A 27,994-nucleotide genomic window follows, 5' to 3' on the forward strand; every position below is an offset into this window, starting at 1 on the left:
TTTCATTCAATATATATAATTCTCTTTTATTCTCCACTGTGGCTACCTTAAAGACACCTAGACATTTACTTAAAAATTATTTTCAGACAGTAAGAAAGCAATTGAATGTAGCTGTGCTCATGGAGCAGTCTCTGTCCCCAGGAACCAAGTGACATTTACAACTTTTTGCCTTCCAAGGAGTAGTCTTTGAGTATTTTCATACTCCAGAAAGTTCTTTTAAGTATTTTTAGTCTCAGGATTGTGGGAGGGGATTGAAATATTTTGTGCCAAGATTTTCAGAAGGTGTATTGCCAAAAATGTCTGTGTAGGAAGAGGAGAAAGTACTTAAAAATAAAGATATTAGGTTCTTTTAACCCAAATTTCAACTGGTATGCTCTCCTTCATTCACAGAACAAAATGCCATGCACCAAATATACACAAACATAAACACACTTTGTAATTTTGCTGATCCAGATGCTTTTCCAAACATATGGTTGATTACAGTAAAAATTTCAGAGAACTCTTACCAAATCTGCTTTTTCTCTGCTTGCCTTTCTTTTATAGTCACTTTTTTCCTGTTCCAAACTATGACAGGCATGTATAGAAGTGTATCTCAGAAAACAAGAATTTCCCAATCTTTCTCACCTCTTAGCATTCTCATCACCTGCAATTATTCAAAACTATAAAACCCTGGATTCCTTTTCTTGGAAAAAAAAGCTACATTAAGTAAAAGATTTGTGACTGCGATTGATTACAGACTACAGAAGAACACGATTATTCTGAAGGAAAAGTCTTACAGATAAATGGATTATAGTTACTTACACTTTCTGACATGGGTTTGAAATATTCCATTTCTGCTTTTGTAACCCCTGGGTTCACTCGTGAGAACTGGGTGAAACTGGGTAGAAACGGATTAGAAACATTTTCCATTTTCCACTGTCCAAAGAGTGCACACACAACACAAAAGGAAAAATTAAAGAAGATATTAAAATGTCTTTCTGTTTTGGAGCTTGACCCTGCATTCCCTTATCCCGTTACACTGGAGTTAATAGGGCTGCTCTACTCCCACAAGGACGATTTAAGCTATTATTAGTAAGAAACGGTTCTCTTCCTTACATGCTGTTCATCTGAGTGCAGAGGAGGGCATGCAGAGGAAAACTCCCCAGACTTGTGTGACAGGGCTCTGCGGACCCGCAGCCCCGGGATGGTGCCGGTGCCCCTTGCCGTGCCCGGGCAGAGCGCAGCGGGTCCCTGCCACCCCGCACACCTCGCCAGGGGCCACACCAGCCGGACAGCCAGAGCCGCACGCCAGCTTTGTGGGAAGGGGGATGCAAGACCGCTGTGCCCAGCAGAATCGTACCTCCAGTTCATGCACTTGGAGGCACCCAGGGAAGGATTCAGAGTTGGTACTTCGAAGTCTCTTGCCTGAAGGACAGCTGCTCTTCACTTTCCAGGGTGGGAGCGATATAACTGCTAGAAATCAGCAGCTCTAATGTGTGTGTGTGGGGGGGGTGTTTGTTTCAGAGCTTTTCTTATTTTTCTAAGCCTTTCCTCTTTCCCTCTGCAATAAAGTGGCCATTGTTTTTACTCATGCTGTGCTGGAATAGTTTTTGTTTACAATGAAATATAAGTGATGGTAAACCTTTCAATGTTAGTTTATTACCCTTGTTTTCCACCACTTTTTGTTTGCTTTTGTGCACGTAATTTTTGCTTTCATTCTGTTCTAATTTGTTTGCAGTCATTCTGCAGACAAACATCTGATGTAGCGTGGACCACAAGTGGATCATAGATCACAGTCTGAGTAACAAACATTTATTGATGTACTTACTCTTTTGGTAGATTTTTACTTCTTCTGTAATTTGTTTAAGAGTTACACTGGACATCTCAAAGAAAAATAAAAGAGCCTCTATTTTGATTTATAATAGCATTTGTTCTCACACAGGAAAAAAGAAAAAGAAACTCAGAAAAACAAAAGAAAAAATCCTACTTCAGTAATGCAGAGTTTTTAAAAATTACATCTCTTATTTCAGGTCCCATTTCAACTGAAGATGTGAAAAATTAAATCTTGGTGTACCTCTTTATAATCAGGTGGGTGGACAGTCTGTGTGCTGTTAACATGGGGAGTGTGTGTGTCAGATGACATATGTGTGAACTGATCTTGAATGTAGCCGGGCAGCTAAAAAACACAGGTTCCAATATCTGGAGAGATTAGGACTCAACTCACAAACAGCCATACTCTATTCTGAATGACATGGGGTGAAAAAAAAAAAAATTATTTAGAAAATATACCTCATTGGAGAAAGAGATTTATATTGCATGAGTGACTTCTTTTTAAATTAAATGGCAGGCATCCTTAAACTGTAATTTACTGGCACAGCTGAATTCCCCAAGGTAACAAAGCAAACTCCAGGGCTGCATCAAGGAATGCTCAGTAACCCGCCACCAGCAGACAGCAACAAGCCTGCAGTGTCTGCGAGGTGGGCAGGCGCTGGAGCTCAGACCCGCAGCAAGCCGCTTGCCGGGGCTGCCGACGGAGAGATAATGAACCTCCCTTTTCTCCTCAGCTTACTGATATTTGGGGGAGGTCATTCCTGACATGTGCTGGGTTTACGTGACATAGTGGTATTTTTTGACCTATTGAAGCTGACAAAGCAAGAAAATAACACTGTAATTTGAAGCCCTGGAAGAGCTGGGCAGGGGAGACCATGAAATCCTTGGCCTTTGTTTGGCCTCTGCAATAAATTTGGTTGCACCGAAGGGCAGGTGCTTCTGTGACTTTCCTGCCATTTCTGATGCTGCCGGGCTCTTGGCAGGAACATTTACCTTTTTGCAGAAATGTTTGCTTTTATCAAAACCCTTATTAAAGGTTTTGTGAGGTACTTGGGAACATTTTTAATTTCAGTCATCGGTAATCTCATTGACCAGAAGTTTAGTATCTGCTCTGCTGAGTCAAAGCTGCAGATACTCATTTCACTTAAGGACTGTAAGGAAAATAGAGCAGCATTTCCCCCTCCATTTTTAAATGGATGATCCTCCTATATTTCCCACATACTATAAACACCCCTTTTGGTAGATCTGAAATATTCCTGCCACATTTAATTAAAACTTGTCTTTTTGTATAATCCCATTTTCTCTTTAAGTCTCATTAACTGCTTCTTCCTTGTCCTTACCTCAAATCAAAGCTTTTCTCATTTTCAGGGCTCCCTGCTGCTCCTGACACCATCTTGCTCTCAGTTCTTCATCATTACTTCTAATGGTTGGTAGGCAAAACCACCAGGTTTTTGCAGCAGACTCACATACTGGGGTGAAGATGTACAATTTGGCAGCTTTTAGACATATAAGGTTTAGTGAGATGAATCCCTACCCTTCTTGTCCTTGCATCTGTGAGTACTGTTATTATTTCTCTAGGAATAATAGAGAAATAATTTTCCTTCATTCTCTGATTACTGTCATGATTTCTTTAGGAATTTCATTAATCTGATTTGATGAGACTGCCTCCTAAGCCATGTACTGTTGTTGCTTCTCCTTTGGCTGACCTAGGATTTTTGTGCGCTATGAAGTAGCTTATGTGACTATAAACTGCATTTCTTTCAGCATTTAAACGACTCCGCTGTAAGATCCAGAGTTTGCTTCTGCATGTACTTATGAGAAAACTGAAAGAAACGGGAGCATATGCACAATTTAGGTTTAGAAGTCAGAAAAATGGTTTTTCCTCACTATTCATCCATCCTAAAAAAAGGTAAGCTGACTCCAAGACAGTGAGAAAGTCTGAGGGCCAAATTCAACACTTGCTTATAAGAGGCTACTAAGTTTGAGTATGAAGGGTGATAAAAAATAAAGGAGGGATATTTATCACATAGGCAAGATGTGACTCTCATTTTCATGCTTAGAAAGTTCATTACACCCGCTCGAAGTCTGTTTGCGCTGCCAAAAGATTATTAAGAAACTGAAGTGCAGATGAGAAATGGCCCCAAATTGGGGCGATAAAGACCAGCAAGGAGCTTTACAGCTTTGTGCTATACTTTATTTCAAGCACCTCCAGATAAAAAGTTCAGGGACAGGAGGCTGCGCAAAGCATGAACTAACATATTCACAAGGCAAACCTCAGAATCACAAATAACTTATTATTTTATAATTTGATTTCTTCGAGTGCTGCTAGCCCCAAAAGGCCAGCTCTTAACTGCTCAATTTTCTACATTGACTCTAATTAAGGTTTTCCTTGGCTCATGATCCTGGTGAACTTGGAGAACTTTTTTCTTTTTTTTTTTTTTTTTTTAAACCTGCTTTTCTCACCAGGTGGAGTGTTCCCTGCAAACCCCAAAACTTATGAACTTTCCAGTACATTTTACAAGATACTTTTGTCTACATGTTTGACTGAAGATGGAGGCATTCCACAAATCCCCAAGTAGAAATCATTTTATTAGCCAGGTTGTGCACTGTATACAGGAGAATATGGGATTATTTGTTAAGAAATTTACTGCCAAAGAATTTATGGCAGTAATATAAACTCACAAGTGTCCCTTTCTGCTGAGGGGGAGTTGACTTCAGTAGCCATATGACTGATGATGTGACAAAGTGTGATAGGGAATGCAGCTGCTGGAACAGCAAAAAATAATTCCTAAAAACCAGAGATAGAACAGAGAAATACCTTTAAAAGGAAATCATTTATTATTATTATGACCATGCTAATTAACAATTCCTTCAAAAAGCCTGAAGATGACTTGTTTTTCTTGTCTATATCAGTTTAGAACAGGTAAAAACATGAAAGTGTTTGTTACTATTAAAACATGAAAGTGTTAATTATCTCTACCTCTTTGAAAATTATTTTTCAAAAATATTATTTTTTACAATGTAGCTATACTTAGTTAATTTAATTTACCATTAATTAAAATAATTCCTATGCAGTTTTCAAGGCACTGCATGATGCTTTTGTGTTTGAAATTCTATGTTTGACAGTGTAAGTTTTATCAGTGATTTCTGCTATTCATGTAAGGTAACACTAAGGAAATTCTGTGCTGACACAGTTCTCCTTTAAATCAGACTGGTTATTTTTGGCTTTTGCTCTTTGTCATTTTTAGTTTTTTCCAGCACCTTCTCTCCCCCTTGCTTCCTCCTGTCTTCTCTCCTCCTACTCCCCAAAGCATGGAGAATTTCCAATTTGGATTTGAACTCTGCAGCTGGCTACTCTGTCAAAAAAAGCTGAACCAAAACTCCAGATTAAGGCTGAGTGAATAGTTAATGGATGTTTCGTTTCTTTTTTGATCTGGAAAAGCAACCCCCCTCCTCGAACTTTATCTGAAGTCAAATGAACCTTGCCATTCAGTCTCAAAAAAAAATGCTTTAGTTTAGAGTCTGTTAATTTCATTTTGTTTTTGTTGTATTTTTGTATTGAATTTAGGCAACTTTGATCTCAAATCACTGTTTTGAAACAAAACATTCTGTTTTGAAATAAACTGAAATGAATTATTGTAACATAAGAAGGAAAAACCTCCACCTTTTTTGGCCAAAAGTCTTCACTGCACTTGGCAAAAACATTATGGATAGTTTTGATCAACCTAGAACAGATTTTCTTTGTCAAATAAACAAATTTCTTGGAAAAAAAAATCCATATGTACTCCATATATAGTATGCAAATATAGGATATTTGCATATGAATATTGGTTATCTATAGGTGTAAGCCTACCGCCATGTAATTCCCTTTGAATTCAATCATCGTAGTCCAGCTGCCATGCCTAAGAAACAAATAGTCGTTTCCTTGTTTAATGAAGACAAAACTCAAGGATCAGAGTGGGCTAAGCAGCACTGAACGCGCGTGCACACCTGCTCGTCCTCCCTATCCCCAGAGGAAAGGAGACCCAGGGTGCCTGCTAGTGGTGGGGCTGGTTTCTCCTTCCCCAGTCCCTCTCCTGACAGCAAAAGCCAGCCTGGCTTTCGACAGCTTAAGCAAAGGAGGCAGCTGGGGCATTTTTACTTCCTCCAGCACTTCACTGAGCCTTGGCAGCTGCCTGCACTTGCCAGGAGCAGAGTGGTCCCGAGGTGCAGCCGGGGCTGTGCGCTCGGGGGGACATGGCCGTGCTCCAGGGACTTGGTATACCCCGCCATGGCAGCCTGGCGTTGGCGTTCAGCCCTGCCAGCCCAGGCTCTCCTCAGCACTACTGAAGGGAAACAGGCCCCATGACGGAGTCAGTCATGGAAGCAATTTCAAAAGGCTTTTGGATGAGATGACCTCCTTCCTCTGCTGACTATAGAGGGGTGAACTAGGCTCTGAGTGGTATAAAATGACCTACTTCTTCTCTGTAAAAAAGGGAGCCAAGAAACTACCATTCACCTTTCTTCTTTTAATAGCTGTGCTAAAATAAACTCTCCCTAGTTGTGGCTGATAGCATGGAAAAGCTTCGGTTTAAGCTGGGCAATGCTCTAAGGAGCCAGGGTGATGGCTGGATTTGTGATACAGCAACAGCCTGTTCATCACCCGGCACACTCTAAGGCAGCTCTCCTAACATCTGTACAAAGAAAAATATCGCTTATCGTATCTTTCAGCATTTATATTTCTTTTCAAAGGTAAATTAACATGTTGCTTTTAGAGTTAGTTCTGTTTAATGTTATTCAGATTTCAGTTTCAGCTATTTCACACCTTTCAAATTCATAAACATGCAAACGTTTTGAAGGATGTTGTTTGGATTCCTTTTGGCTTTGTGGTATCTGGCTCTGGTTTTGTTTATGGCTTGGTTTCTATGTTTTTGAATTTGACTCCTGATTTCTTTTATAGTATTTGCCTTTTTTTTTTTTTAACCTCTGCATTCTCTAGCTGAAAACCTGGAGCATTAGAAACTCTTTGTAAAGGGTATGTGCCATTCTGTAGCTGTTGTTGGGAGTTATGCTGGCTTGAAGCTAAAAAAAGAAAACACAGAGGATTTGATGAAAGCATGTATATAAACTAGCAGAAAGCCTTTTGATTTCATTCTATATTGCAGAGAACAAAAAGATTTTCTGCAAACTTCTGTGGATAAAATTACTCCACAGTAATAATGGTTTGAGATACCAGTTACTGAAGTTTGAATCAAATAGGGATGTGGGCTCTGTGTTTCCTCATCCAAGTGGTCTTCTCACAGGGCAATGGCAGAAGGGGAGCCACGGCATTTTTTTGTGAGAAATTTCATCTTTTACGTCAAATCTTTTTGGGGATGTGAGCATCTCATCTAAGCTGCTGCTGTTTTGCTGCTGTGGCTTCATTGTGACTAGTTTGAATGCCAGGCCTTTTTTTTTTTTTACACAAGGAAGTTTAGACCACAATCTTTAGACCAGTTTTTCTTGTGTTTTACTAAGTAAATACTATAAATAGTTAATATTTGGAATCCACAGATGGAGAAGATGAAAGCATAGAAAAATTAAACGGCTTGCTAGAAGGTGAAGAGTGAGCCAATGGCAGAGCCAAGAAAGGCACCTTAGACTCTCATTTTAGCATGTAACTCTGGCCAAGACGACTCAGCCTTCAAAAAGGAAAACTGTATTTTGTAAAACTGCTTATTATTTTGAAGATTGTGGCAAAAGTATGGTGCCTTTTTTGTCAGATTTTGGAATAACCTGTAGTTCCTTACCAAGACAGCCCTGTTTTGAATCACCTCTGGGGATTGATATATTTTAACCGTAGGGATAAAAACATTACAGACTTTGGTAGTATGTGCCAGACATAGGATCACAAAAATGTGAAAGCTGGGTCCTGTTTCCAGTCAGAAAGGCTAGATATGGGAAGTCTTTACTTGTCTGCTCTTGAAAAAGTAAGATATGTTTTTATTGGAATCCAGTGGCCCCTTTACATTTGGTTTAAACTCTTTCCACTATCTGCATGTCAACTGTAAAATATAGTACTCAGATTTCAGGGATTGAACATGGTAAATGTTCGTGAAAGCAGAAAGACAGAAGGCTGTGGCTCCCAACCTTCTTGATACATGTCTCCATTTGACAATATTCCAGTAGAGATGCAGATACTAGTATAGAGACTTTTAGCTTACTGATGTCTTTCTTTTCACATTTACTGCTCTTCACCTCCTCAGATGTACCTCTGTGACCACGGGTTGTCTGCATACCACCGGCCAAAGGCACAGGGCTAAGGTAGGTGAAGTTTACTCCCTGGCAGCAATGTTATTTCCAGGACAGGATTTCTTTCCTTACTGTAGAGAAATCGGGTCCAAAAGAAGAAGGACTAGGATATAGATTTTTTAGTGAGATTATTGCTGATTTACCATTGCTTAAATCAATCTGTTACTATTTGGCACCTTTAAATCACATGGGGTGCTCTTGTCCTAAAACATCTTTTAGAAAATTTCTCATTAAAACACAGCAGACATTTACTTGAATCGCAGGCTGTTAAAACAAATAACCTTCACTGAAACAAAAGAAGAAAATCATCCTTTCAGCAGGAGGAACAGCAAATGAGGGTAGGTCAGTGGCCAGAGAGCTTCATTCTGGCCTGGGGGACACGGGCTGTCTCTGCATGACTTGGGCTTACACATCACCTCTGACCTGCTGCAGCACGTCCTTCTGTGGCTTAAGCTGGCGCGTCATCTCCTGATTCCCATTTCAGTCTCCATAGATACCCCTGGGAGAATTCTCCCTGGTTTGTCAGTTTAACAGGCAACAAAAGAAATAATTGTCCATGTTGGTTTTTTTTAAGGAGAATACTTTATCAAGTGCTTACTAATAAGGGACTGCAGCTGTCCTGCAAACGATGCTGTCTCAGGGGTGCCATGTGCCTTCAGTGCCAGCACAAATGGACACTCACAGCAACCTCTACACACGTCACAGCAACAGCCCTATACTGGGATGGCTGCCAGATAAGCAGGGAACAAGGGCATAAAGAGAAATTTAATGAAAAGCAATAGCAAAAATACGTACAAGACTCAGAAAATAGAACAAAGAGCAAAAGATATCTGAGTTGGTTTTATTTTGAAATAAAAGTTTATATGTTTAAATCCTTAAACATTTTTTCTAATGTTATTTCTCCAAATGAGTGTAGTTTCTTTAGCTTTATATACAAGAATAAATAAAATAGTCCAAGTATCATAGCAGGTTCCCAGCTATGCTTCACAGGGCTTGGTAGTTCTTGAGAATATCGTGGTAGTCAGTGAGGAAAGAGGGGCTCCTCCAGGAAGAGACTGAGAACACCTAGGTTCATTTCTCTGGGACTTTGTAAAAGCACCTCTTTCTCAACAAAAGACAAGACTGGCCTTTGAACTAAGCAACCAAGTTCCTGAAATTAAGCAGTGTGAGTATCTCCCTAACTGAATGCAAACATGGTGTATCTACTTCCACTCAGAAGCTGCTTCGACTGGTTTCTTGTGGCTTTACAGCACTGCAAAACAGTGAACTCTGGTAGGAAAATCACATTAACCTTAGCCTTCCGACAAGAAATTGTTGCTGCAGATGTCAGAGAAGCACTATTTGGTCAGAAATGAACACAAATATAGTAGGTGTTTTACTTCCGTATTAAAACCTAAATGACAATGTTTTTACAGCTAGAGAGTCTGCTTTGTATAATGCATAATTCAGTATAACACTGACAGTTCCTTTTGCCCTATAGGGTGCTCTAAACATGTTGCACTCTTTTTTTCTGTGCCACCCCTGTTCATTCTTGCATGGATAATTATGATCAGGCATGTCAACACACACTTGATCTTTGCTCTTGGCATTGATGCACTTAAGGTATTGCCCTGTCCTTTTTAGGAACTCTCCTTCCTAAGCCACCAGTAACGTAGCAGGCTGTACTGTTTGTTCTGTGGCTGCACTGAAGACCTGAGATAAATCATTTGCTGCTGGCGTGAATAGTACCACTTTGTAGGTGTGCATCACCTGATTCTGGCATACTGAAAATGTTCCTGTAGGTGTTTTGTTGGTGCACTGCAGCCTCCTGCTCCTCACCCTTGAATCTCAGAAAGTGTTGCTGGAACGCCCATGCTACAGGCATGTCCCAGATAAGCTACACTTTCCTCCCTGTCCATGGTCTTGGAAAACCTCTGCTTCTTTCACCATACAGGTACTTTTCCTCTGTGACCTCCTAATTAACCATCACCTTATGGGAGATTGTATGATTCATTAGGTGAAGATGAAAAGAAGGAAAACAACGATCATGAGTTGCTAGGGGGAATGTGGACTTGGTTTTGGCAAATCTGATTTTTGTTTATTTTTTCTTGGCTTGTGTTTCTGTATCTGATGGGGCTCCTAGTCACCTTCAGAGTGCGCTGTACTCAGAGCAGCCCTGCTGCAGGCACTCAGCTTTTTCATATTGAGTAAAAGGAAGCATAGTTTTGGGGATGATTTCTGTACACTGCAGAAAGGGAGTGCTTTTCCATGACCACAAGATAAGCTCTTGCCTGCACTATGGCCTTGACTGTGTTCCTATGCTCTATACAATTTATCATTCTTGATGCCATACATTAACACACACTGCTGTTTCACATTTCTAGCTCTGTCCATCTCTAAGCAGGGTCCTCACAACAGCTGACGTAACAGGCAACCATGCTATTTGGGGAGCCGGTGTGTTTGGCAGTTAGTCATGCACTTGGTGGCGTTTCTGCTTTTTTCCGTTATTCTTTTTCGCTTTTTTTAACAAGAATCGTTTAAGGATTACTTTATGTATAGAACCATTGCCAATATTTTCTATAACCATCAAGTAAAAGCAAGTATTTTCCACATGCCTAGAACTAAAGCCATTTCTTTAGGAACTAAAGAGTCACTGGAGTGAAATTTAAGAACATTATCAATGACTTGGAAGCTCATTTAAAAATTCATTTTCAAGGCAGGATTAAAGGGAACTCTCTGTGGATGTATTCACATTTTCATTAAGCATGCTCCCTTGCTACACTGTTGGTTAACAGTTATTACACTGTCAAGTTGTTATTTTAAGAATCCATTCAGGGATCTTGAGCTCCAGTACAAAACCATATGGTCTATCAACACATGCCTTTACGCTCCTCCACAAACTACGCAAAGCACCTTGAAATCTGTTAACTAAATGTAGGTGCAAACCATACCACCAATCCCTAAGCATTACTGAGTGTTGGTGGTGGTATAGGAAGGCACTTGGGTGGCATGGGTGAGAAATTAATTTCTATAACAACTATGGTGCCTTGATTGTTTTGGGTTTTGTCTTCCTACTGATATACAAAGACTTGAACTTTTTTACAAGAACAAACTTGTGTATGCTTATGTTGTAACTGAGGGGATAGGTCACCAGCTTAGGATGTGGAGTACAGAGATTCAAGTATCTGCTCTACCTCATTTAAGGCACAGCTCTTTGCCTTCGCCCTCCTCATTCAGGAAATGGAAGGTTGTGGGGGTTTTTCTGGGTACGCTGCACACAGCAACTCTGTATGGCTGTTGAGCTATGCAGCACTTGTGTGGTGGCGGTGTGTGCTTCTCTATCTCCTGGCTGATAACCAGCCTGCATTTCTGACAAAGGCTCTCTTCAAACACAAAACATTTTTTGTAAAATGTTTTGTTTCCTACTGAACATATTTTGCCAAAGCTTGATCTCATCAAAGCTAGCCTGACGGATCTTATTTACCACTCTAAGGAGGTGCTGACCATCTTACCTGCTCTGCTACAGGCTTTCTGATTACACAGCATATGGAATCCCTGGAAGAACTGTGCAAATCTTTGGAATCTCTAATTTCAGACACAGGAAGTCCGTATAATAAATGAGTCCAAATTTGGCTAATTTGGTGTGTGGAAATTATGGTTCAATATTTTACTGCATATCACTTTCACATCAATTTAGCTTTGAGCAGGATAGTTAATGCAAGTTTTATTTATGAGTGAATACTGATGTTTGATTCTATGTTTAGAGAAAAAGACTACAGTAATACCTATTTTCTGATCTGAGTGGGAATAACTTGCTCCATCTTTTTTCTTAAAGTGGATGGGTAACCTAGAATTCATTTTGTGCCATCCATACCCATTAAGTCAGCCAACTATTAAGATTTTAGTATGAGAAGAACTTTAAATAGTCATTCATTTGGCCCCACGTCCTTTCATCTGTGTCGAAGTACATACTTCAAATCCTAATTCTTCAAAAGCTTATGTGTGTGACTACTCCCACCAAGGTTAACAGGAGTTGATTTGTACAATGTTAGCAGAGCACATAGAATTCTTCGTAGACTAGTTGCTCTAATTGGTGCTGCATGGGGAACATAATTCTTCACTAATCAGGGACCAAAGCAAAAACTAGTGTAATGTAGACACTTATAATAAAATACTGCTAGGGCCTTTGAATGAAAGAATACTATACCTGTCTGTATTTTCATGACATTTTCACAACAGAACTGCATTTCCAGCCCATTGGAAACACCTGTGAGTTGTACCTGACCATCATGGTTGCTTTTTGAAGAAACTGGGAAACTGGAGAATTGACTAGCCCTGCAGTGAAGGCACAGGCATAGGGGTGGAGTAGTAGTAATAGCAGAAAACAGAGAAAATAAAAAATGGCTAGAAATGCTGGGAATGGTGTGGGCTTTTTTTCTGGACATGCCTAAGCATAATATTACAGCACATTTCACAGCTAACCAGTGATTGCATGCACTAGTTGTAGTCTCTAGGCAGGGATTACTCATTTCATACACCATTTAGAATCAATTGTAGTGATTCTGCAAAGTCAGTACATACCCTGGATGCAAGATTAGGAGAAAGTGTTTTTGTTTCAAAGTCTTTTGATGTTTCTGTTTTGAAGTATTTCAATTTTCCTTAGACAGCACCCCAACTGGCTGATGATATGCAACAGATTAGATTCTCTTTTGGAAAATAAAACTTTGTCAAATGAAACTAAATCTTTTCCAGTCTCATGACAATACAGACACGCCTAACCGCTTCATCCTGGAAGGCTAAATGAAGTTGAGGGTTTGCAAGCATTGTTAAATAGGACTTGTAGAGGAAGGCAAGCATATACATTTGAAGTACGAATATTCAGAACTCTCAGAAATACAACAGCCATTTATGTTTGCAGAGGGTTACATATATGTGTGTGTATCCTCACAGAGTTCTCCTAATCTTCTGGGTAATGAGAAATACTGTATGTTCCCTCCGTAGAAAGTAGTGACTAAAAGACTCTGCCACGCGTCCCTCTCAGGTGGGCATCCTAGGCTGTCACATAAGGCACTAGAACAGCAGAAAAGTTCTGGTTTCCTGGGCACCCTAAATAAAGCTAAAACTTGTAGTCTGAAGAACATTTACAATATTTTGGAGGAACCTAAGGCAGGCTTGTAGCATGAGTTTGACAACTGCAGAGAAATTATACTGCACATAGGTCAGTTTTGACTAGCTGCTTATGACTTTTCAAAATATTTATGAGCAGTCAAATGTTATTTTCAATAAAAGTATCAGTATTAGGATTCAGAATCATTGTTTAAGATTTTATAATTGTATGTTCATAGTCATGGTATTTCAGTAGAGAAGTCCTTAAAGTGCTTCATCAGTGTTAAATTGAACTAAAGTCATCCTATGCTTTCCATTGCCTCTCAAAACTTTTCAGTCTTAAGGTAATTTCATGTCACATTAAACTGTTCGTTAAAAGGCCTAACAATTTTGAAGGATTTGATTACAATAATTTTCCATTTGTTTCTGGCATGCTGTGGTCTCATAATTGGAAATACTAACATATGGATTGTCCCCAAACATAGTTCATGCTTCATAGTTCACGATTTCTTAAGTTTGTCAATCAGAATATTTTGATAACATTCATTACATCAATGCCAGTGGAAAACAACAGTAGAAAACTGAAATTTAGAGAAAATATTACTCAAGTTGCACAGAATCTTCTGTTTGAGCATGGATGTTTTTGTTTGTTTGCATCTCTCATGCATTTAAACAGTCAATGGATTAATTCTATTGTTGCTTAAACCCACATGATTTCATCCTTTCTTGCAATATTTAGTTCTATGAAGCCAGACATGAGTATGTGGCCTTTAGCATATCTTCTTCTCTTATGAGCATGTGTAAGGAAGTTTGAAAGTGATATGTTATTCTCCTCATGTTAGAAATGGCAAAACTAAGGCAATGAGAAAAAAATACGGGTTGTTCAGAGACACCCATCAGGCCAAGGGCAGAACAAGAACTGGACATCAGGCCTCCTGCGTTTGATCACATCAGTGCTGTAGCACTAGAGAAAACTCTGTACTTCTGTGTGTGTTCCTGGGCAGCACACAAGCAAAGGGAGACCAGGAAAACACAAACAGAATTTCATTAGCAGACTGCCCTTCCCCTTGCATATCTTAGCAAAGTTTTTGTCAAAGTCGAGTCCCTGTGTTTCCATTGGGTTGTGAATTGCTGGGCCATACATGCCCAATGGCAGAGCATGTACTCTGTCAGGCACCAGGGTTAAGGGAGGGAGTTTGCCTACACAAGCCTCTAGCTACAATTAAAACTACTCTATCTTCATCAATACAGGTATTAATGACATTGGCATTCAGTACCTTATTTCTTGATCCCTTGCTGCCTCTTTCTCCTTACCTTTAGATACGTGATAGGAAATGGTCTTCTGAGGCACTTTTGCATTACAACCGTTCCTCTTGAACTATAGGAGATGAATGATGTCTAGGAAAACAGTCATGGGTTTTATGATTACTACAGATGTTTGCAAGACCTTCCTTTCAGACAGTGGAAGTTTGAGGTGAAGCAGAAGATTAAACTTAAGCACGAACAGCTGCAGCTCAATGTGTCTTCTAGTAGACACAAGGGTACTTTGGGGGGAAGGATCCTTTTCCTCTGCCTCTGAAGTGAAGATATATGTGGCTTGTTGATGGAAGACTTTGAGAAGACTGCTAGGTGCACAGAGGATGTTGAGCGATTTGAGCATAGCACAATGACACTGGTGATTTCAAGTGCTCAGAACTCAGCCCAGCCTTGCATCTTGTGGCAATCTGAGCACTAGGAGAAGGCAGGCCCCAGTTCTAAGTTACTGAAACATGGGAATACTTTAAAAATTGGCCATATCCTACCTTGTTACCTATGTCCAGTTACTGGTCCAGTTACAACCTTCCTGCTTTTAAAGCAATCTGAGTGTGTAGTCCTTAGTACTGACTGATGAATGATATTTAGTTCATGTATTCACATTCTCACCACCTATGTTATTGAAGATACAGAACTTCCTTCTTTTTTGTGGCTGCTATATTTCCATTGTGATTGTAATAGCATGTATTTCTGCAGGGTTTTCTACTTTTACTTCTCTTAGTCTTGAATTTCAACATATTTTTCTATTTATATGAGGGAGAGAGATATTCAAAGGGATAGAATTTATGTTTGTGTGCGTGTGTGTGTGGGCAGGGAAGATGAGTTAAGGTTCACAGGTAGTTAACAAGGAAAAGTGTTATCATAACAATGTGTACTGACTAACTTCTGGCTATACACTGCACTTGTGGCTTAACACTACATATATCTTTCCCTTTCTCATACTTTACTATACACTTTTATATGTTATAACTGCTGGATAGTCTGGATAAAAATATTAACCATGTTTTGTATGATTTCTAAGGTAGCTGTCATCCTTAAAGATATGTACCTGAGCCACAAACTGTTGGAAGCTGTTAGCAGAATCTGGTGAATAAGTTTTCCTCTTACATGCTTTACTAATTATCCACTTTTGGCTACTGTGAAACACTGGCCACTGAACTAAATGGACCTGTAACCTGATCAAAGATGAGTGGTCTTACAAACACATCAAAAGAACTGCCCAGAAATGACAAACAGCCCAAGAATTGTGTAAATTGCTCAGCAAAAAGGTCCCAAAAGCCCCATTAGGTTATCTGTGATCTTCTCACGTAGACAAGTTGTGGGAATTAAAATAAAGTGTTATTCAACATAGAAATTATTCATTACAAATTATTCACTTATGCTAAGCATGCATTTTCTACCTTGAGAAGAGTACAGAAAATTTTGCTTCTTCAAAACCAGGGATACTCTGAAGAGCAAAGAATTTTTTTTCTTTTTTGTTGTGGTGTGTTTCCCAAAGGCTATGAAATCCAGCTTGCTTCTTGTTAATAATTCTAATAATTGTACAATGAATAGCAAAAACAAAATAAGGAAGCTGGAAAAATACTAATAACAATTCTCTTAATTACATCTATTATCCAATAGAGGATCACCAGACTCTTGAAGAGTGGAGAGAAAATATTAATTTCATTTTTTCAAGGCAAAACTCTCTTCCAAGACCACACAGCAAGTTAGTGGCAGATCTAAGACAGAATCTGTGAGTGTTGGCTCCTAGCTGTGTTCAGACTAAGGTGTCTGACTTCCCTTTACCCTAACAGTGGCAGGACATCACTATCCCAGCCACAAAGAGCTATTACATCTTCTCTACAGGATTCCGGTATATTTTTCTCACCTTTGGCACTACAGTAACAAAAAGATTTGTTTAACTGAACACAGCAAAGTTCAACAGTGACTGGAGTTACTGGCAGGAGATCATAATGTAAGCATCTGATTTATAAATAGCTGAGAAAGTTTATCTCTCTGGATTTGCAAAACATGCTGTCATGAAAAGAGATTGCTGCTATTGTAAATACTATGGAGCACAACATACATGAAGTTTAAGCTGAATTTTTCTTGTGATTATCTATATGCTTGCAGGTTCCCCTCTCCAAAGCCCCTGCATCTGACCAGCACCCAGGATTTATAAAACAAAATGACAAAAGGTCCTGAGAACAATTGTACTGAGATATACTGTAAGCTTTCACTAGGCCCAGTGGAGTAACAAATGTCTCTGCATCCTGCTTTATTGTCATGAATCCTTTGGTATCTATTTTCCTTCCCCTCTGGCTGTTGGATGCAATTAGTTCATCTGAAATTGCATGCCAAAAGGCCCTGTTTAATGGCTTGCAGTATATAATCTTATACTGTTTTGGCTTTGAAATTTGTCCTTCACATATGCAGCATAGGGTAATGGGGATTGTATTATTCTTTGTCATCTGATAAGCCTCAGAATCTGTATATAAGGATTTTTAAGTCATAAACATAATTCTGTCTAGAGAACTGCAACCACAAAGCTGTCTTTCAGTTTTCCTGTGCACAATAGGTACATTTGTTTTTAGGAATCACTTGCTACAACATAATAGAGAGCTTTTTTCCCTGCTATCCAACCCTCCACTTTTAATTAACAAGACAAAGGGGACTGGGAATTTGCACTTCCAGTTCCAGTAACCTTTCACCTCCTATAACCATGGGTCTAGAATTCACCCAATAAAATCTAGAAACATAAAGGTTATTAAATCCAGTGTTTTGAATGCTTTTTACAAACATTCCAGGCAAAATGAGAATGTGAAAAAAATCAAATGTTAAGTGGCACAGAGGAAGAGAATGGTGGTCCTTTACCCAGCTCTCTTTGCTCTGCTTCATGCCATTTCCTTCCCTGGAAATTTGCAGTCCAAAATTCTCATCTGCCCTGGCTGATATATAAGATAAGAACTTCACGCCATATTTTGAAAGCCATACCTCTTTATTCTTACAAAATGTCTCAGGAAAACTGACTAATATCTTCTTTCTTTGATCACAGTCATGCCCAAATAAAAGACAAGACCAGAAGGTTTCCTCTTCCTCCTGAGCCTGAGGCACGAGCAAATAGTTCTGCTTTGCTAGCAACAGATATTCTGATTGGAGAGCGATTTCAGGACTTCATGTCTTTTTGCTAGTTTATTCATTGATTAAAGAGTTTTAGAATGTGGGTTTAGTCTTTTCTGTTATCTAGCAGGTGCTGGGTGGAATTAAAATAAAAAAAAAAAGGCAAAAACTACTGAAAGCCTTTGGCTAAAATCAGAGCTTAATTAGAAACAGAATCCCTTGTGACTCCTCTACTGTTGATTCATACAGTAGTAAAGGATACTGCCTTCATTTAACTGCAATCATCATTTATATCATATAATTTACAATTGACTTAACTTATTAAAAGTAAATGGATTACAGCATGAACTTCACAACAGAATAAATATCTTATCTCATGTAAAAATTCAGAGGTGAAGTCAAAGCCTTTGGTTCAATGATGCAGATGCCAAACAGCTAACTGGGTGTGCAGGGGGTGTGCACTGCACATACACAGTCACAGTCTCCATGAAACATGTTTCTCTAAGAGCAATTAGAGCATGGGGATGTCCTAGGGGATGTCTTTTCACAGCAGCAGCACCTTGTGTGGCTCTACTTGACATTGCCCAACATCTTCTCAGGCAAGAAAATTGCCTGAACTTTTTTAAGTCTGTTGATTGAGCTGTTTATTTCCTAAACATTATCAGATTTTTAAAGATTTGTTTTGGCAAATAATGACTTTTCCTGTTTTCCTGCTGACTAAAGTTATGCTGGCTCAAATTACTTGTCAAAGATTTATTTTTCAGTAGATGTTAACTAGTTCTTTTTTATTTGTTTCTTTCACTACACATTCAACAAAATCAGCTGACACTGAAGGTTTACACCAGCTCTGCATACTGCAGTATCATGTTGCTAATTTATTTTCAAAACTCCTTTGAGTAGGTCTTATTGAAAATTAGAAGCAGTCGTCTTTGGAATAAGTTCTGTGCTACAAGCACCCTGGCAGGCAGCACTAAATCCCCTTCCCTGGAGTGCACCCACCCTGGTAACCTGATTCAACCTCTGTCTGGTCTGTTCTCTGCCTCCTTCCTACCCCTTTCCTACAGCACACACCAACACGGGGCAAGGCCTGCAAGGGCACCTGTGGCTCATATGGGTTAGGCAGGATTTAAAATCACTGCCTTTTGTATTTTGGCTAACTTTTAGTGAACATGGAGAACACCAGACTTTCAGGACACATGCAAAACTAAGTCCTTTCTCACAAATTTCAGCTATGACCTCTTTACACTGCCCTGATAGAATGTAAAGAATCTTAGAATTGAGGTAAAGACAGTGTCAAATATTGGAGGTTGTTCTGTCCTGGCAATGTTGATGTGAAGGAGTCTGGGTAGAGAAAGGTACACTTCCCTTGTACCAGACAGCACTTGACATAAATTCTGGGGCAAAGACACAGAACTGGCTGCCTCTGCTCTCTGTGCGGAGAGGGAAAGAGAGATTAGAGGGACTTTGGGCAAGAAGAAGCCTGAAGTTGTCCTTGCCGCAGTATTAGCACCTCAGGGGTAGCTGAGGCAGATGGAGGCTTGAAGCCGTCCACACTGCAGGTGAGCATGTCTGTGGAGCTGCTTTAAGGGTGAACTGAAGGTGGTTCCTCAGCCAGCAGTATGGGCACTTCTACAGCACAAGAATTGCAGTTGTTTTAGCTTCAAATCTTCGGGATCATCCTGCCACACACAGTAGGCATAGCTGGTGGATATTCTCTTTTAAAATTATTTCTGCTTAGTCCTGTCACACAATCCTGATACACATCATCTACTGAACGGAAATAGATGAGTTTGGTGGTCCAATATCAGAAATTTTTCATAAACTTAGCCCTTCAAAACCAAAATACATTTTTTAACAGTGAATGTGTTTCCTCCTAGGGTTCGTAGTCCTCACTCTGTCTCACTAGCAAATAATTCCCTTCTTAACTTAGCAGCTGTTTGTTTGGCATTTGTATTTCAGGGGGTATTAACACTGTGAAACTCTGGCCACAAGTTTCAAGAAGCTCAAAACACAAGATGTGTTTTGACAGGGTAAATGGCAATGTTTATCAGTTCTGAAAAGTGCTAGAACCACTGAAGAGACTTGTAAGATTAACACATGCCCTGTCTCTCACACACTTACTAGGTTTACTAAGTGAGTTACGGCTAGGTTGTAGCTAAGGGCAATTTCATCAACTCTTTCACAAAACCTTAGGCTGAGCTGGTGGTGATGATGAGTGAGTGAATTGCAGATGTAAGAGCTAGGATACCTCACTATGCATTAGTACCTGCAGGAAGCACCTTGCAGCAGGAAGGGGTTCACTGTAGATGATGAGCAAGTATGAGCTGTGTGGGAACTGCTGGAAACGTGATGATAGACTAAATTAAGAAGGTCAGCAGGACAGTCAGCATATTACTTAACTGGGTCATCTCAGCCATTAAAGAATAGCCAGATAAATATCTCCACAAGCCACAACGCTTCTTCTGAAGTCATGGCCAAATGGAGCTGTAGCGTAGTTGTTATTCCACTACTAACAACTTTCTAGAGGGTGACAATCATGATGACCACTGTAATAATTCAAATGTGTTTCACCTTACTCAGACCTAATGTTAGAGGGAGGAAGAAATTATTTTGTCTTGAACTTCACTTGGTTACATTATATAGTATGATCTTGTTTGAACTGCACCTTTTGCCCATGGGAAACATTGCAGTGATTTTCATTATACTGGTATGTTACTTCTTAGAAGTTCTTTTCACACATTTGTCATTCTAAGGGTTATTGAGTTTGCTATCCTCTCCATAAAGTACTGGAAGTACGTACTCATTTCTGCCTGAGACTGGAAGATGTCAGGAACTCAGAGGCAAGCTCTTCAACAGCTATAAACTGATATATCTCACTTATAGACTCTTTGATCCTAATTTTCTTTCAGGTTTTATCTTCATGAAGTATCAAAATCTCCATTCTCACTAGTTCCAAAACCATTTGTACCACAGAAGAGGGAGATGAAACCTTGAGAGTTTTTGATCTTGTAATTATTAGTCACTTCCAATCTGTGTAACTGGATAAAAGAGGATGGGTTCTATAACTGCATCGCGTGTCCAGTGATGACAGTAGAGCGAGCAACACTCTTCCAAAGTCTACACAGTTGTACCCCTAGAAGCATACCAGATGGGAAATGGAAAAACAACATAGCAGACATCTTTTTCCTGGGAGGATAAAGTTAGAAACAACAGTGTATTTACATGAAGAGGTAACAAAAATCTGTGATTAACATTTGTTTGTGTAAGTGCATTTGAGTAAATATGAACATGTCCATATCTGCACAACACCACAAATTAGAGACCAACTCCTTACTTTGTTGTTTTAGATGTATTGTTTTTTCTGTGGCCACTGCTATTGTACAATGTTATCTGGATCACATGTCGAGTAGTCTGCAGTTCATTAATTTGATGAAATTAGTCAGTGTGTCCACTGACATTGTGTATGGTTAGCCTGTCAGTCGTCTCTCTTCAATGCAATATACCTTTCTGAAAAGGCATTTCCTAATCTCCAGGCTATAATCTCATTAGCACTGCCTGATTCTAACCAAATAAATAGAAATAAAGACTGATTGCTTGGTCAAAGCACTGCAGCTCAGCTCATGAGCTGAAGGTTTCAATTATTAATTTACCTCAGTGGAACTATATTGATTTACATCAGCTGGAAGCAGGTCACGGAAGCTCTTACAGTCTAAGGTCTATATTACGTTACAGCAGAGCTGGCTCAAGTACTAGTAGCAGTGGAACACTGCATGGGCTAATTTTATGTGGGAAAAGCCAGGTCTGATAATTAAGGGACATCAAATTCTGTTTGTGTACCCAAGCAGGCTCATTAAAATTGAGCTTCTGTATTTTGGTGCAACACTACAGTGAAGCATACAGTCCAATTTTGCCTTGGCAAGTGTGAATATAGTCCTCTTGAAAGCAAGAAGTTAATCAAACTGGCAGGAAAACCATGCAATACCCAGCCTCCCTAATGTCTAGACCTCAAGTCTGAATCTCAAGGACACTGAGGTACCTTTGTGCTTCTCTGTCTTTGCAGAGCTATGCTAATTCCTGCTTGGCAAGTCACTGGAGGAGTGGGTAGAGGAATCCTCAATTTTTAAATCAGAAGTTGTTCCAAATGCTACATTGCTACTGTATTCATGATGTAATAGAGTGGTTTTAAAGCTACCTCTTGCAACCAAAGGGTAGAGTGTGCCTCAGGTTTTCTCATGCACAACTCATCCTTGGGCTCTGGCTCGACTACCTAGAGCTGTTGACCCCTCAGGATATTTTAAATTATGCCAAGAGGGAAATTTGGAAAGGGATCTCTTAAGTGTTAGCAGAGGGGGAGTGCAAACTTGGCTTAAAGCTGCCTTTGTGCCCTGCAGCTGAAATGGCACAGTATGCTCCTGAGCTATAGCTAACAATCTGGCCCTCAAATCAGTACTGATATGTAATATGCCCAACAGACTTAAAAGCAGAATGGCACATTTTGTTGAGCTGCATAGTGGTTTTGTGGTGAATCCCCCCCTTTTTTTTTTCCTTTCCAGGATTGTGATGGGAACACCAAACTCATTTATATTTGTAGTCTACTCAGGACTGGGTTTTGTGTCACCAGAACTAAAGAGCTTTTACATATGCTTGCTGCATGTTGAAATTGTAGGCCAACAACCAAAGAAAATAGGTGAAGATCAGGCAAATGAATTAATTTCTTTTGTAAGGAATACATATTGCTGTATATCTTGGATTGGATCCTCATTCATGGCTCATCCTTTTACACCACTCTAGCAACATAAAACAATCCTTATGCAGCTTAAACATCAGTACTATTGTATTTGCCTTCACCATGGGGCTCTGTTACAAGGTTTTCAATTGAGCTGAAAAATGGAACCACGATTTTTACTTCATCACTTCTTTAACTGACCCATCTTCTCCCAAAGTTTACCATCTGAAGCTGTGCTGCCAGTTCCAATACAATGCCTTACCATAAGTAGAGGGAATTTTTGCACAAACCAGACCTTTCTATTAATAAGAAGTTAAAATAAAAAGTCAAAATTGTGTCCTTATACTTGCTTTTGATAAGGGCATTCTAAAGCCCACCAGCATACAATGTTTTTCTAACAATTACTTAAAATAGGAAGCAGTTAAATGAATGCAATCCACTTCTTCCAGTTAACATTATACCATTTCATTTATTAAACACACCAGGTCTGTTATATTTATTCTCCCTTTCTACATGGAAGTTGTGGTTTTAACATTTACACATTTCAGAATATTACTTTTTAATGTTTAAACATGTCAAGTGATTTTGACCAGACCAAAATCCCAAATCCTGTAACAGGTACAGATTTGCATTTTCTGGATGCTGAAAGTAAGTGTTGAAAAGAGCAGGTAATCAACAGTACAGAGTGCTGATGGTATATTCTAGCTTTTTATTACAGAATTATGTAATAAATCTCTCAAAACTGGATATTTCCATTACTTAAAGCTAACCTGAGGCAAGCCAAGGCCTGCATTTAACAGGAGAAGGGTCTCTGAAAGAATGGTAGGAAACGCCTATTAGTCATGGGTCCATTCTCCATCTAACACTGCATTTCTTCTGGAAGTACCTGTGTGTCCTTCATCACTTCCTCCAGCCCTGCTTCTAACCAAAGATGATAGGTGGGATTCCTCAAATGTCTCCTAGAAAAAGCTCAACACAGTAGAAGTTAATTGCCATGTAGACACCATACTGCTTCTCATGCAGGTATAGGTAAGAAACTACATTGCAGCCAGAAGATGGTAAGAGAGAGGCTATTCACATCTTCAGGGTACACCCTTGGTCCCAAAAGGAAGAAGAGCTGAACATGAAAGTACAGATTGTTCTACTACACCAGGGCACAAGCATGTGAATGTTTGGTGGATTTCTTTTTCCTTCCTTCCTTCCTTCTCTTCCTCATTGCTTCTTTCCTTCTTTACTTCATTTCTTCTTTTCTAGTGAGCCTGTGACCTCTAATTTCCTATTTTTTAAGTGCAATCTTTCTTAGCATCTGCATTTCTGTTAGAAAGTTTACTTTCTTTTTTTTTTTTTAACTTCGGAAACATTTGATCTATCAATTAATAAGTCTTCAACCAAACACAGTAAAGAAGGAAACAATTGGACAAGCCTTTGCATTTGGCAGGAATCTTTAAGACTCACTTTGAACAGCTGGACTCTTTACAGTCCTTGTGATGCAGATTAAATGAAAATAATACATGGCAGAAAACAGCTAAATCATTTGAACTTTGCAAGTTATAGCCTAGAGCCATTTCACTACAGCTCATTAGGGAGTTTATGTTTATAATGTAATGCCTTTAAATAGATTTGATTTTTCTAAACAGGGTTTTGTAAATTAGAACTTTCCCAGGGGGCTAACCCAGCGCAAGCTGTTCCAGTTGTGGAACACATCGTGACTGAAGAGGCAGCACTACAGAAGAAAGGGTTTGCTTAAAAATGCAGAGTCCTGTGTATTGTAATTACGTGAAGGTTTAGGAGTATCAAAGTCATCTGATGTATGAATTATGTATGAATAATACCCAGCACTCCTGGGATGCATTCACAGGTTTGCCAACCTCTCATATTTGGAAACAAGCATTATCCTCTCCCTGTCCCCCAGTATTGTGATAGCTTTAAAAATCATGAGATATTGCAGATAAATGTGGTGTCAGCTTGCTTTGCAGCTATTCATTCTCTAGTTGTTATGCTTTTCAGTCTTCTAATTTTTTTTCTTTAATAAGGAAAGTTTTTCACTATTTTCCTCATAAAAAACCCAATTATTTCCTTGCATTTTCTTGATTCTAATTGGCATGGCATAAAGAAACTATACTCATTTCTGTGCAAACACAGACTTTTCCTAGTCCTACTTTTCAGAATTCCTTCCTTCCTTCCTTCCTTCCTTCCTTCCTTCCTTCCTTCCTTCCTTCCTTCCTTCCCTCCCTCCTTCCTTCCTTCCTTCCTTCCTTCCTTCCTTCCTTCCTTCCTTCCTCATATATACTCCCAGCTATGAACAAAACATAGGTCCAGTACTGTCCCACTTGGGTATTGAAAGCTGAACCCTAGGCAGAAGTTTTGGAATATTTTCACAGTAGTTAAAGCACATTACAGTATTTGCATTGGTTTTACTGATACTTAGTTTTCCTGGAATACTTTCTTTTTCTGTTGTATTGGATGGAGCCAGATAAGTCTGTGTTTTTCACTGTTGATAATTTCACATTATTTTAAAATGTAGCAAATAGAAAATAACACCTAAACCTAATGAGACATTATGCAAACATAAAGTGAAAAGAGAACCACCACCATCAAAGTACTGCATCTAGGGAAATCAATGTATACAATCCAGCTCCTGGTTCCATTTTTTACAGTTAAGTATGGCCCTGGTGAGTACATCCTTCCAATAGCCTTCCAGTATTTCAAAAGAGGAGCCCATGTAATCACAGACAAGGAGGCTGATTCACCCTGAAAGGAGACAGCAGTGTTCCACAGAGCAGCAACTCTTCTGTCTCATGGTCGGAGGTATTCCCAAAGGGACTTCCAGATTCCCAGCGCACTTTTCCAGGAAAGTCATGCACAGAATAGAGCAAGATACTAGTTCAGGTTTTCCCTGTGCAAGGGAACTTCATCTGCTGTGTCAGAATGTCTGCAGATTTAGAAAGGGAAAATCTCGGACTTGTATTGCATGCACTTTTTTACACAGCCTCCCAAATCCTGCCCCCTTTCTGAGACCTGTTCCACCCCAGGTGAGGCTTTCAGCATCCTCATTCTGCAGAAAACAGACAGGTTCTACCTGAAGACCTTGACAAATGTATCATATTTAGAGATGCAATGAAAAGGATGTGCTCAGATGTGGAAATCTCCACAGGCACATGACTAAGCTGATACTTTAAAAATGCCTTTATTGAAGAAGTGCAGGGGTCTCCTATGTCACTGGAGTTTTATTCTTTCTTTCCCTTTTGCACCCACTGCTTCTCTTAGGAGCCAAGTCAGTGGGGAGTCTGCCAAAGCACAGAATTTCAAATATATACGTGGCAACTTAGTCCACGTACCTCACCACTGCCCGAGATGCTGCTGAGAAGCCCTTGCACCAAGTTAAAGTTAGAAGTATTATACACTATCATTCAAAATTGTTTAGACTTTTTCTTTTGATTCATGCCGTTGCTGTATTTTGTACATCCTCCTGACCACTCTTAGCAGCTGTAACAACACTTGTGGTATTACCAGTAATTTGCAACTTATCAAACATGATTGAACCTTGTTCTTTTGTGTAAACGAAACAGAACTCTCTGGTTAGCTTTCTTTATACTTTGGAAATAGTGCAAAGGAAACCAAGTCTATATTTGCATGCCAGACAATGAAACATAACACACAGTGTATACATGCCTTTGACACTGTAATTACTAGCTGTTGTTTAGATTCCATGTATGGTCACTGGCTTTGGCTGTGTTGGAATCAGCTGTATCAACATTTAATCAAAGTCTTATAGATTTTGGTTGTATATTTTTCTAATGTCAAAATGGAAATGCTGAGACTGAAAAATAAGTTCTTTGGTAAGAAAATGCATGCCCACTGCACTGCAAAAATAATGAATACTTGTGGTATAATGAACAAAGCCCATTGAAGGTTTTGTCTGTGATGAAGCACAACAGAACAGGTAATTTTTAATTTGACTTCTTCAGGATTTCAGCAACTTTCGATGAATGCTTCTGGAAGTTGTACTTGATTTGTCTGGTTTATCAAATACTTAGGCTTAGCTTGACTAACAATTCTTAGAAATGAATCCTGCTAGAGGCTGTTGAGCCTCTGCAATACCTTGACTTGAACCATATCTGCTCTTTGAAAAAATGTGCTGGTAAAGCAAACTCAGCGTCCACTATCTCAGATCGCCATGAGACAGTCTCAATAAAGGGCACTCACCATGAATGTAAGTCATAAAACGATTGCCTGTGCTGCAGAGTACCCACAGACAACATAGCTGAGCTCTGGGACCTGAGCACACAGCAGTGAATTCCCCCAAGAGTATTGCCTGTGTGGTCCATGTGGCTTTGTGCCATGCTCAGTAAGGTGAGAGAACATATTGTGTGCTTAGGAGGTATAGTTAAAATGAAAATCATAAAGCAGAATGTGCATTTTGAGTAAGTCCTTGCTCTTAGTCTTATGGTCTAGCTCACTTTGAAAAAAGCTTGAATAAAAGGAAGCAGTCAATGCTTTGCCAAACACCGTCCAGCTAAATTCATGGTCCCACTGAAATGCTCCTCCTGCTATGAAACAATCCCTTAAAGGTGTCAGTATTGCCTCTGGTTTTTATATAGGAATAATTGCTTTTGAAGTCCCATTTTTTTGGTGGTTATCTCTGCAGGACTGGGGAACCAGTGGGATTAGTGCATCTCAAGAACATGATGGAAACAAGGATTTCTTTCTTAAGCAAACACTTAATCTAAATCCAAATAGTCAGAGATAAAGTCTTTATTTCTGAATGTTTTGACACATGGAAGTCCACAATAGAAAAATGGGAAAGCTTGCAGTTGTCAGCCATTAGACAAGTCCTTTAACATTCTCAAGGAAAGGAGAGCATAGGAGTCATGAGACAGCAAAGATGAAAAAGCAAGCTGAAAATGTTTAATCAAAAAATGGGGTGCTGGTAGAAATGAAATAATGAGTAAATACAAACTGTTCCAGACCTTCAGGCTATATAAATGAGTAAACTTTTTATTGCTCACAGCAGAAGTGGTAAAATCTTAACCTGCCTTTCCATTTGAATATATAACTAGAAAAAAAAGACCTTGGCCTTTTTTCTGCTTTGGAAAGAAAAAAGGGAAGGTGAAGGACAGGAAGGACAGGAAGGACAGAAAGGGAGGAAGGAAGGAAGGAAGGAAGGAAGGAAGGAAGGAAGGAAAAGAAAGAAAGAAAGAAAGAAAGAGAGAGAAAGAAAGAAAGAAAGAAAGAAAGAAAGAAAGAAAGAAAGAAGAAAGAAAGAAAGAAAGAGAAAAAGATTTGCCTGTATTGCACCACATAGCCCTATGTTAATTAAGATTCTTGCTACATTCTAACAAGCTACAAATGAAAGTTGGCTACTGATTTTTACATCTGGAAAGTCTGATGAGTGACATTACTTTTTCTTTTGCATGTGTTGCACTCGCTAGGATCATAAAAAAGAGTAAATCTTAATAATTTCAGTCATAGGACCAAAAGTGAATTTTCCAAAGTATTTCTGATAAAAATAATAATATTAATTTCATGATTATAGTGTTATGATACTAATTGGTTGGAGAAGCTGACAGTACAGAAGAGCTGGAGAGCTACTGAGCACTATAGAAATGGATTAAATTATGCCAGTCTAGCACCAGTTTCAAACTTCTTCAAAGCTTCCTTTAGGATAATTTATTTATTTGTTAAACT

General features: G+C 39.3%; 1 long non-coding RNA gene across 7 annotated transcripts; it reads left to right on the plus strand.

Moving 5' to 3' along the window:
• Positions 1-1,126: 1,126 nt before the first annotated feature.
• Positions 1,127-27,436, plus strand: LOC130148987 (uncharacterized). 7 transcript variants are annotated; one of them, XR_008821747.1, is made up of 8 exons: positions 1,127-1,434; positions 2,010-2,067; positions 3,178-3,362; positions 3,574-3,718; positions 8,034-8,091; positions 8,343-8,417; positions 9,861-10,012; positions 20,490-27,436. It is a non-coding gene; the product is annotated as an uncharacterized LOC130148987 (long non-coding RNA). The 7 variants fall into 7 exon arrangements; XR_008821746.1 differs by lacking the exon at positions 20,490-27,436 and adding an exon at positions 12,312-14,910; XR_008821743.1 differs by lacking the exon at positions 20,490-27,436 and adding an exon at positions 14,485-14,910.
• Positions 27,437-27,994: the final 558 nt, after the last annotated feature.

The sequence above is a fragment of the Falco biarmicus genome, chromosome 4 (genome assembly GCF_023638135.1).
Source record: "Falco biarmicus isolate bFalBia1 chromosome 4, bFalBia1.pri, whole genome shotgun sequence".
Lineage (NCBI taxonomy): Eukaryota > Metazoa > Chordata > Aves > Falconiformes > Falconidae > Falco > Falco biarmicus.